Source organism: Pinus tabuliformis, chromosome 9 (genome assembly GCF_031772625.1).
Source record: "Pinus tabuliformis cultivar Carrire ecotype Pingquan chromosome 9, CPIR1, whole genome shotgun sequence".
In the NCBI taxonomy this organism is placed as follows: Eukaryota; Viridiplantae; Streptophyta; class Pinopsida; order Pinales; family Pinaceae; genus Pinus; species Pinus tabuliformis.
Window position 1 is genome coordinate 677,432,642 of NC_142307.1, and position 10,335 is coordinate 677,442,976.

General features: G+C 38.1%; 1 pseudogene; it reads left to right on the forward strand.

Annotated features, from left to right (window-relative positions):
• The first annotated feature begins 2,114 nt into the window (after positions 1–2,114).
• LOC149150470 (lysine-specific demethylase JMJ27 pseudogene) lies at positions 2,115–4,055 on the forward strand (annotated as a pseudogene).
• Positions 4,056–10,335: the final 6,280 nt, after the last annotated feature.

Genomic DNA, 10,335 nt, shown 5'->3' on the forward strand with positions numbered 1-10,335 from the left:
ATTGGCTCAATCTCATGCGTGAAAGGTAGGGGATTTTTATGCTTGTAGAATTAGACGGTCAGATTTAATCCTATTAAAGAAGATCCCCAGCGAAAATACATATGGGTTAAACTCCCTGGCCTTCCTTTGGAACTATGGACCAAGAAGGAAATCATGGAAATTGCCAACAAGATAGGAAAATTCTATTATGTCGATGAAGGGTGTGCTGGCCTTCTAGAAAAATGAGTAGCATGGTTTTTCATTGAACCAGATTCCATAGAAGGTCTCCCGGCTACCCTTGATATCTATTAGAGTACACAATCTATCATAAAACGAGTGGATTACTGGGGAACCCCTTTTAGATGTTTGGGATGCCATAATACCATACATCTAATAGCGAAATTCCTACATAGACTTGGTTGGGATGACATCAAAATGTATGGTAAGGCTATAGGCATAAATCAAAATCATACTTTTCCCAAGAAAGAACATGCCCCTTGGGAGCTGCCAAATGAAGTGTAGGTGCCTGCGCTAGAATAAGTTCCTATAAACAATAGTAGTAGAAAGGATAACAGTATGTCGACTCCAGGAATTAATACTCAAGAAATAGATTCCCAAGATAGGCCATATGGACGGGGAAACTCGACGAATAATGAAGATAAAAATTTCACTCCGGAGGTTGGCCAAATTCGATATATTACAAAAGGAAATGAACCCAGTTGACATCCAAAATTGAGGCCTTATGCAACATATCCTTCTCAACATGATAATATACAAGCAAATACTTCCCCTGTCTTAATTGATGTTGATGTGGAAAATCTAAAAATGGATGAATCACTGGGCCTCGAATCGTTGTCAGTTAAGAAGACCTTTTTCAGGAGACAAAGTCTTTTAATAATTTGGATTTCCCTAGAAATGGATCAACTAAGAAGAAAAAGGATACTAAATACAAAAATATATCCTCATGTAATGGAGTTGGGTCAGAGCTCAACACTTACTTTTCTGAAACCAATGAAGCAACTCTCTATCCAAACATTGATCTAGGAACTTCTTATTACTAATACGAAGAAACAAAGACCTCATATTCACGGGTCCTTATAGAAGACTATCCCGTAGCAACCCAATCTAATTGAGGATCATGTCATTAAATATCAGAAGTTTTGGATCACTACAGTCTTGTCGAACACTGCATAATATAATTCAAACCAGAAAGCCTGCTTTGGTGTTGTTACAGAAAACAATGGTAGATAGGGACAAAGCTCAGAATATCCTCTTGATTTTATGCCCAAATTGGGTGGTCTACACAACCAGTCCACTAAGGAATTCTGGAGGTCTTTCCGCTATATGGAATCTCAAATTTTTCTCCCTTTTGGCTTACAAATCCTTCGTTGGCATCATTTTATCGGGATATTGTCGGGGTTATTTGACAAGATTTCGTATCCTTAATCTATATGCTCCATATGAAAATAGAAAATAATTCTGGAAGGTGGTAAAAATTCTATTGTAACTGCTTTTAATGCTGCAACAAATGAAGTTTTGTCACATCCACTTTGCTTCTAGCCATCATCATTCATACCATGTCCAAGCAAGTTGAAGCAACTTATTCATTCTATATCAGCAATATACAGATAGGAAGTGTTTTAGACTACACTCTTGCTTTCATGAGTGTAGCCTTGGACATGGTGCGTGATAAATGGGATCCAACTCTAAAGAAAGGTTTCATCGACATTACTTCCTCAAGAGATTTCTATTGGATTTATAGCAGCCTTCAATTTGTATTTTGTGGAGAGATGATTGAAGATTTAATAGGAAATCAACAACGATTTGGTGATTTAGTAGCTTGGGGAGGTTGTACAATAATATACTTGCTTTGTCAACAACTTCACTTTGACCTATTTGACTTTGTGTATAAAAATATTAATGCTGTAGAAGTGGAGAATGTAGTAATAACATATTTGACATCAAGAGAAACATCAAAACCAACGAATTATGGATAGGATCTGGAAAATGCAAAGAAGTCGAGAACATTGAACGATCACGTCTTCTCAATGCTAAAAGCACATTCTTCCCCTAAAGATAGAATTGATGTGCAATCAAGCAAATTGATGTCACACATATATTCTTGGATGTCTGTTATGGAATATAATAATAAGGCATTAGGTGAACCAACAATAAAGCCGGAGATTCCTAAAGCCAAACTTAATGCAGATGAGCATCTGTTCTGTGACAACTGCAAGACATCAATTGTTGATTACCATCGGAAATGCCCATATTGTTCATATGATCTTTGTCTCAGTTGTTGTCGGGGGCTTCGAGAAGGTTGTCAACCAGGTGGTGGTAAAGCAGAATTGGCCCAACAGCAGTCTACAGATAGAGGTTATTCTAGAGAGGGATTACCAAGAAATAAGCAAACAAAGGTGTCGGGCGGAAGATCAGGTTGGGAGCTTCACTCCCAGGTTACTAGCAATAGCACTGTAGACCCTATAGACAGATTACCAGATTGGAAGGCTAATAGTGATGGTAGCATTCCATGCCCTCCAAAGGAATATGGTGGCTGTGGTTGTCATTTATTAGAATTAAAACGCATTTATAGAATGAATATGATTGCAAAACTTAACAAAGAGGCAGAGGAAATGGCCAGCAGCTGCAAAGTCGCAGAGGGCTTGAAAATTTCTCACTCCTGTACCTCATGCTTCAAGTCTGGTTCTTATGGGAAAAATGGATATTCTGAAAGGAATTTACGCCAAGCAGCTCATAGGAAGGACAACAGTGACAATTATTTGTACTGTCCAACTGTACAGGATACTAAAGAAGAAGGCCTTGAGCATTTCCAGAAACACTGGATTAGAGGTCAACCGGTCATTGTGCAGAATGTTCTTGAAGGCACTTCCAGTCTGAGCTGGGACCCATTGGTCATGTTGCGGCCTGTTCGAGAGACTATGAATGGCAAGTTTAATGAGGAGACAAAGATAAAGGCCATTGATTGCTTAAATTGGTGTGAAATTGAAATCAGCGTCAACCAATTTTTCAAAGGGTACGCAGATGGTCAAATGCATAAAAATGGTTGGCCTTTGATGTTGAAGCTGAAGGATTGGCCACCACGAAATTTCTTTGAAGAACGTTTACCACGCCATAGAGCTGAATTCATTAATGCATTGCCCTTTCATGAGTACACACATCCTGAATGGGGCCTTCTTAATCTGGCAGCAAAGCTTCCTGATAATTGCTTAAAGCCTGATATAGGACCCAGAACTTACATTGCTTATGGGACAAGTGAAGAACTTGGCCGAGGTGATTCTGTTACTAAGCTGCACTGTGATATGTATGATGTGGTAAATGTATTGACTCATACAGCTGAAGTCAAGTTCCCAGGGTGGCAGCAACTTAAGATAGATAAAATTCAAAGATCATTAAGAGCATTAGACTCGGAAGAACTTTATGAAGACTCAGATAGGATTGGAAATTCCTTTGGTGAAGAAGAGAGAGGAAAAACAACTAAAATTGAGGCATCATCATTTGATGTTTCTGTGTCTCAAAGCAACAGAAAAGTTTCTTCAAGTCAAACTATTGATGAATGCCTTAATGATAATGACATTGAATCTAGTTTGAGGGCAAAGTCTCTTGATTATATGGAAGAGCAAAATTGGGATATAGATGGAGCAAAATATGATGGTTCAGAAAAGTGGAAAGCTCATAGTAGTGAACAAAAGGATCTTGGTACAATACCAACAAAGGTGGAAGGAAGGATTGCCAATAGAGAGAATAGTTTAGATGTCACACGTGGTGGGGCTCTTTGGGACATTTTCCGGAGAGAGGACATACCAAAGTTACAGGATTATTTATTAAAGCACTGTCAAGACTTCAGACATAGCAGAAATGTATCGGTTGATTCGGTTGTCCACCCCATTCATGATCAAACTTTTTACTTGAATGAAGGTCATAAAAAGAAATTGAAAGAGGAATACCAAGTAGAGCCATGGACATTTGAACAACACCTTGGTGAGGCAGTTTTTATTCCAGCTGGATGTCCTCATCAAGTTAGAAACTTGAAGGGTTACCTGGACATGTTACTATGAAATTATTAAAAACTTTCAGATGGCTACGGGCTTGATAGTCAACAATGAGAAATCTGCAATTTATCACAATGAAAATAATCAAGAAGCTATAGAATGGTTACCAGAACTATTTGGAATCAAAGCGCAACCTATCAGCTGTGGTATGAAGTATTTGGGTTTCCAGATCAAAGCAAATGGCTACACAAAATCCGATTGGAGTTGGATCCTTGACAGATTCCACAGAAGGATATCAGCATGGGAATTCAGGTGTCTAACACTGGCGGGAAGAGTAGTTCTTGTACAATCAGTTTTGAACCAGCTCACGGTCTACTGGGCTCATTTATTTGCTATTCCTGTAAGCATTATTAAAAGCTTGAATAGACTGTCTACCAATTTCATCTGGGGAGGCCAAGCAGACAAGAGGAAGTTTCATCTCACAAAATTAGCCAGCATCTCTTTGCCAAAGAACATGGGCGGTTGGGGCTTACTTGATATGCAATCTTTTGGAAGGGCCCTTTTATGCAAATCTTTGTGGAGAGCTGTTCATGGTGTTGGTCCATGGTGTAACATGATTCAGGCGAAATATTTAAAAAGGAAGGATTTTATTTTCTGGTACAGAAAAGGAATGATCAGGGTGCCATATGGATCATCTATTTGGAATAGCCTCCGCAAGATTGAATCTTATTTTCTGAAGAATCATATCTGGCATTTTCAAAATGGTAGCAAGATTCTTATTGGCAAAGATCATTTTAAGGGAAGCAGCGGGGTGTCTAAAATTCCTGAATCTCTTTTGAATTTCTTCCACAGAAGGGGATATTTCTATTGGGATAGTCTGATTGATGAATGGCAGGGGCCTATTCCACTATGGAAAAGCGCAGACACACTTCAGATGCCTCACTCGATAGCAAATCAGTGGGATCTCATAAGGGTGAGTCTTAGGAATTGTGGAATATTTCGCAATGTGGAATCTGACTTTTTAATATGGAGCCACTCAAAGGAGATGAATAATATAAGGGTCAAAGAAGTATATCAGCACATCTTGCAATCAAAACGATCCCCGATCAATCCGATATTTCCTCACATTTACTGGAAGGATGGATGTCCATCGAAAATGATACACTTCGCGTGGCTCACCTTCCATAATAAGATTTTAACCTGGGAGAATTTGAGGAAGCGCGGATGGATCGGTCCAGGCATATGTCCTCTGTGCAGATCTGAAGGGGAAAATAATGATCACCTGTTCATAAGATGCTATCGTTCTCAGCAAATTTAGCAGTTTCTGGAGAACAGTTATGGAATTAAACTCAAGGCACATGCTTCAATAATGGATATGCTCCTCTGGTGCAGCGTACAGAAGTTAAATTGGTGAAGGATAATAATCTCTACCCTGTGGCACATCTGGAAATGGCGGAACTACATATTTTTTAACGATTCAAAAATGGCCAGCTCAGAAATCTTTGTTAAAATCGTTGCTACTTATGAAGCCCTTCCACAGAAAGCTATTATCCAAAGAAGGGGCGAATCCACTGAACAATCTTTGGAAATCTCTCCCTTCCCAAAGGCGTATTTCGACGGTGCGAAACAGCAAGGCACATGTGGCTGTGGCATCCTGATCATGGTAGATGAAAGCACTCAGTTCTCCATTCACTGGAACGGGGGGAGTGGTTCTAATAGTAAAGCGGAGGCCATGGCTCTCGCAGGGTTATTAAAATTTTGCCTCTTCCTTAATCTACAACATGTTTCCATTTTTGGGGATTCGAAGGTTATGGTCGACTACATCTCTGGTAAGATCCATATTACAGTTCCACATTTGATTGGCTGGATGGGGAGGATCAATTTTTTCTGGGATTCCATGGTTGGTAGTTCTATCCACCATATTCGCAGAGACAAAAATTATCTGGCAGATTCACTGTCTAAAACAGGTCTACAGGATGCTACTGGTTTTTGGTTTTTGCAGGTTCTATCTGAGGGAGTAAGCTATCATATCCAAGAGTTTATTTTGCCGGACTTCTAGTTTCATTTCTGTTTTCTTCACAGGTTTCCATGGACGGGTCTCTGATCTTTATGTGGCTGTTTCTTTTATCATCTTGTTTATGGATGGTGTACATGATGTTTCTGTACATCCATATGTTTCCTGTTTCTCTATGTGATCATGTTTTGTTTTGGAGATCTCCCAGAACACTATGTTTCAGTCAAATTTTCCTTAGCTATTCATTGGAATTCTCCCATGGTGATTTCATCTGGTTTTCTCTGCAAATAGGAGTGTATATGATGTAAATTTTGAACTTTATATCCCTCACATAATAATATTCAGCTTTTTCATTCTGAAAAGGTTAAGCATAGCACATCAAGCCCAATCATGTCACTTTCTTGGTGCTTTTTCTGCATGTAGCCATTCAGGTTTACTTGATGAGAACTGACATTATTTTCAATGCATAAGTCAATATTATGGAATTTTCCCCAGAGCAATGCAATATGCCCTTGGTTAAACTTTACAGTCTAAGTGGGTGCATGAATGATGCATATGGTGTTATTGAAAATCTATCTTTCACAAGTATTTACAGTTCCTTGCTTTACGCCTGTAGAATGCATGGAAATATTGAGAAATCAGACATGGAGATGATGTAGGTAGAGTCCAAAATTTTGGTTTGGCCAGCTATCATTATATTGTTTTATATATTATTAATTCTAAGCCTGATGAAAATTGTAATGTTGCAACATATAATTAACCCTAGTATATCTTTCAGGTATGCAAGATGACATAAAGATAACTGTGACAATAGCTGGAATATTTAAGAACAATTGGTTGGCATTAGAAAGGAGAATATCGAATTCTAATGTTGGCATGAAAGATGATGCAAATAGAAAGCTAATCCTAAAGGTTACAATTGAAATAATATTGAGGAAATCACTCAAATTTTAGGACTGGTAAATGGTGGCACTCTATTTAGAAAATATTTTTGGGAACAAAGGCCAAATTCTATTACACTAAATGAAAAATGTCGTGGGAGGTTTTAAATAACATATTGAAGAATAAAATTGAAATCTAGTGGTCGGATATTATGAGATTGAAAGCAAATTTTCCCAAAAAAGGCCCTACTTCCCTCCATATTTAGATATAAAAAACTCCTTTGTTTTTTGAGACAGACAAATCCATAACTAAGTCTTTCTCTACAACAAATCCATAACAAATCCATAACTGCGTTGAAGGGAGAAGTCTCTACAACTGTCTTATGAGGAGGACCTATACGCTGTCAAAAGAGGTTCTAACTTTGAGTTTTCTTCCAAGTCTGGGTACTTGTCTATGATTTATGGCACATATGCAAGCCTTGAAAGTGTGAGAATGCGCAAGAATAAACTCCTGGGATAAATACCCATTTGATTATAAGGACTTCTCTTACATTGATGTGAAAGTGTCAGCAAGGAAATTTGCAGATATCTTAACACAGAAACAAGCAATCACATTCCATTAAAATGCACTTAACTTTACATATGCCCAAAAGCAGAGGAAATAACTAAGCTGGAATCTGATCCAAGAAAATGCCCCATATTATCATCCTATGCTTAGTAATGCTTACAAGGAAATGGGTTGGGTATGTGTTTAAAGTCTGTACAATCAAAAGGAAAGAATCTAAAGGTAGCCCCAACAATCTGAACAGACAACAAGATATCAGTTTACCAAGTCAATCTAATAATGTAGCACATATGGACTCATCTTGATATTGCTGCCTTGAGTTTACTGGCTATTTCACTTGTCAAAGCGAAGGATAATCCCTTCGATTATGTGTATACAATGGGCCAGTATCTTGAGCACTGAGGAATCAGATGAACACAGCTGATTTTATCTCTCTAGAGGTAGCACTGGTGTATTCTAGCTGTGTAAGTGTCATTTAATGAGGTTGCAACTTTTTACATATTACAAAAATACGTGAATAAATGGCAAGATCATAAACAACCACACAAACGACAATTGTTTTCCATTGAGAAGAATCTATATACCCCTCTCAATGTCCTGCAAGGCAAGGACATGGATTGAAAAAATATATATACTCTTCTCAAAATATTCCTAGTTCTCCAAGTTGCAACCGAGCCTCAAGAACTTAACAGTTGTGAAGCATTGAAACCCATATTCTTGTATTCTGGTTTTCGTCATATGATTAAGAAAATAAAAAACTATACAAACATATGTATCATATTGATAAAATCGGTATACCCCTATCAAGGTTTTGCAATGCAAGATCGGCTAGATTCACCCAGTTTTGGGTTGCGGTGTAGATATCCGTATACTGCTCAGCCACAACCAGTATTTTTTCCTTCATCGTTGTCTTAGCAAGTGCAGAAGTGCCAAGAACAAAATTTTTATGATTTTTTGGAAGGTCAATAGTCACGAGTGTTTTAATATAATTTTAACCTTGAGATGACAGGTTATGACGAAATCTGCAACGACTGGGAATCTGGTAGGGTATACGACGGGATGTAATGATTCTCGCTAGAGTGGGAGGAAGTTGCTATGGTCCCTGTCTCTTCTACTTTCCTCGTTTTGCTATGATATCGCTTGTTGTGCGTCTTTTCTACTTTCCTCGTTCTGCTATGGTCCCTGTCTCTTCTACTTCTGTCTCTGCAATTCAAATGTCTGTGTGTGCGATCGCAAATCTTCCCCATCCGCAGACGAAATGGCTAACCTTCACTCTACTCTCCACAAAAGAGATCTAATTTGTCAAGGTTTTTTACCCAAAGGATCCATCACCCCTAATGATTCATAAGATATGCCCTAAGCATAATCATAACTTTACAAAAAACTGAGAGCGGAGGGTCCCCTCCTTAATCTCCACCAAAATCGGCACTAGGCATACATGTGCCCCCTCTTGATCAATCATCTCCTCAAACCTTCGATTTGATGTGCAAACAAAAAAAGTAATTTAGGGGAAGTGGAGATGCCTTTGAATTCATCCGCCCATTTTCAGTTATGATGGGCATGTGAGCAATGTCAAAGATGATTGCAGGGCAGGAACTGATCAGGGAAAACTCTTTGATAACCAAAGAAAGTGGGATCCAAATACTAATACTAATGAAAACTGTTGTGCCCTCCATACAATGGAAAAATGATTCAAAAGAAATTATTTTCGAGTTGAAGAGGTGACCCCAGGAACAAATTTTGTGCCCTCCATACAATCGAAAACCCCAGGAACAATTGTTGCGCCCTCCATACAATCAAAAAATGATTCAAAAGAAATTATTTTCGAGTTGAGGAGGTGACCCCAGGAACAACTAAGGAGGTGCGTGAGGTGGATATAGAGGAGGCTACAGAGGAGGCAGGAATGGCACTGGAGAGGATCCAGAAGCTAAAACATACATGAAAATTTTGCCTGCAGTTTCTACACCCTATCTTCAAGGAGCTATTTTTTAAGAAAACAAAGAGAAAGCTAAAACACATACCTGTTTTAGGAAAAAACTATGGAAGATCGGCCTCACAGAAAAAATAGCAGTAAATGCAGAGCTGGTAAACCTGTCTTGGCTATTGCTCCTCAAAGCACACTGATCTGTCTGCTCAAAAGTTTCCCAAATCGTTGAATACCAGATAACTTGCCAAATATCATATAATAATATAAGACAGCTGGTTCAGAAAATAAGCTTTCCTACTGGGTGTGAACCATGACAGCGACACCTTAATCAATCATTGGAAGAGAATGTTCACGTGGTGGGACTTCGAGCCAAGGAGATAAGAACAGAGAATTCGAGCCGAACCAAGCCCAGCCAAGGAGATAAGCGAAATTTTAAATTTTCCCACAAAATTTTAAATTTTCTCACAAAAATGTTTGAAAAGTCTACTTCATAATATTTTTTTAAAGGTTCATTTGCCAGCAGTTCTATTAATTGAATTTTCCCACAAAATTTTGAATTTTCCCACAAAATTTTGAATTTTCTCACAAAATTGTTTGAAAAGTCTTCATCATAATAATTTTTTAAATGTTCATTTGCCAGCAGTTTTATTAATTTGCGCATTTATTTTATTAATACAAACCATATAATATTAACTAACCTTTGCATCTTATAAATTATATAAACACACATTTGCATTCTATAAACCATTCACCTTAGAGGCACCGGGAAGTGGTTTTGTACAATGTGCATAATTTATATTATTGCTAAACCTTAAAAACCATTCATAGGCCCTAGGATGATAATGGTGTTTCTTCTTAGATGATGTCCAAGGCCCCAACAAAAGTCATCCTTTTTGGGCAAATCCTCACATTAACACCCATACAACATTTATATACCTATGGTTTATAATGCTGGCAAA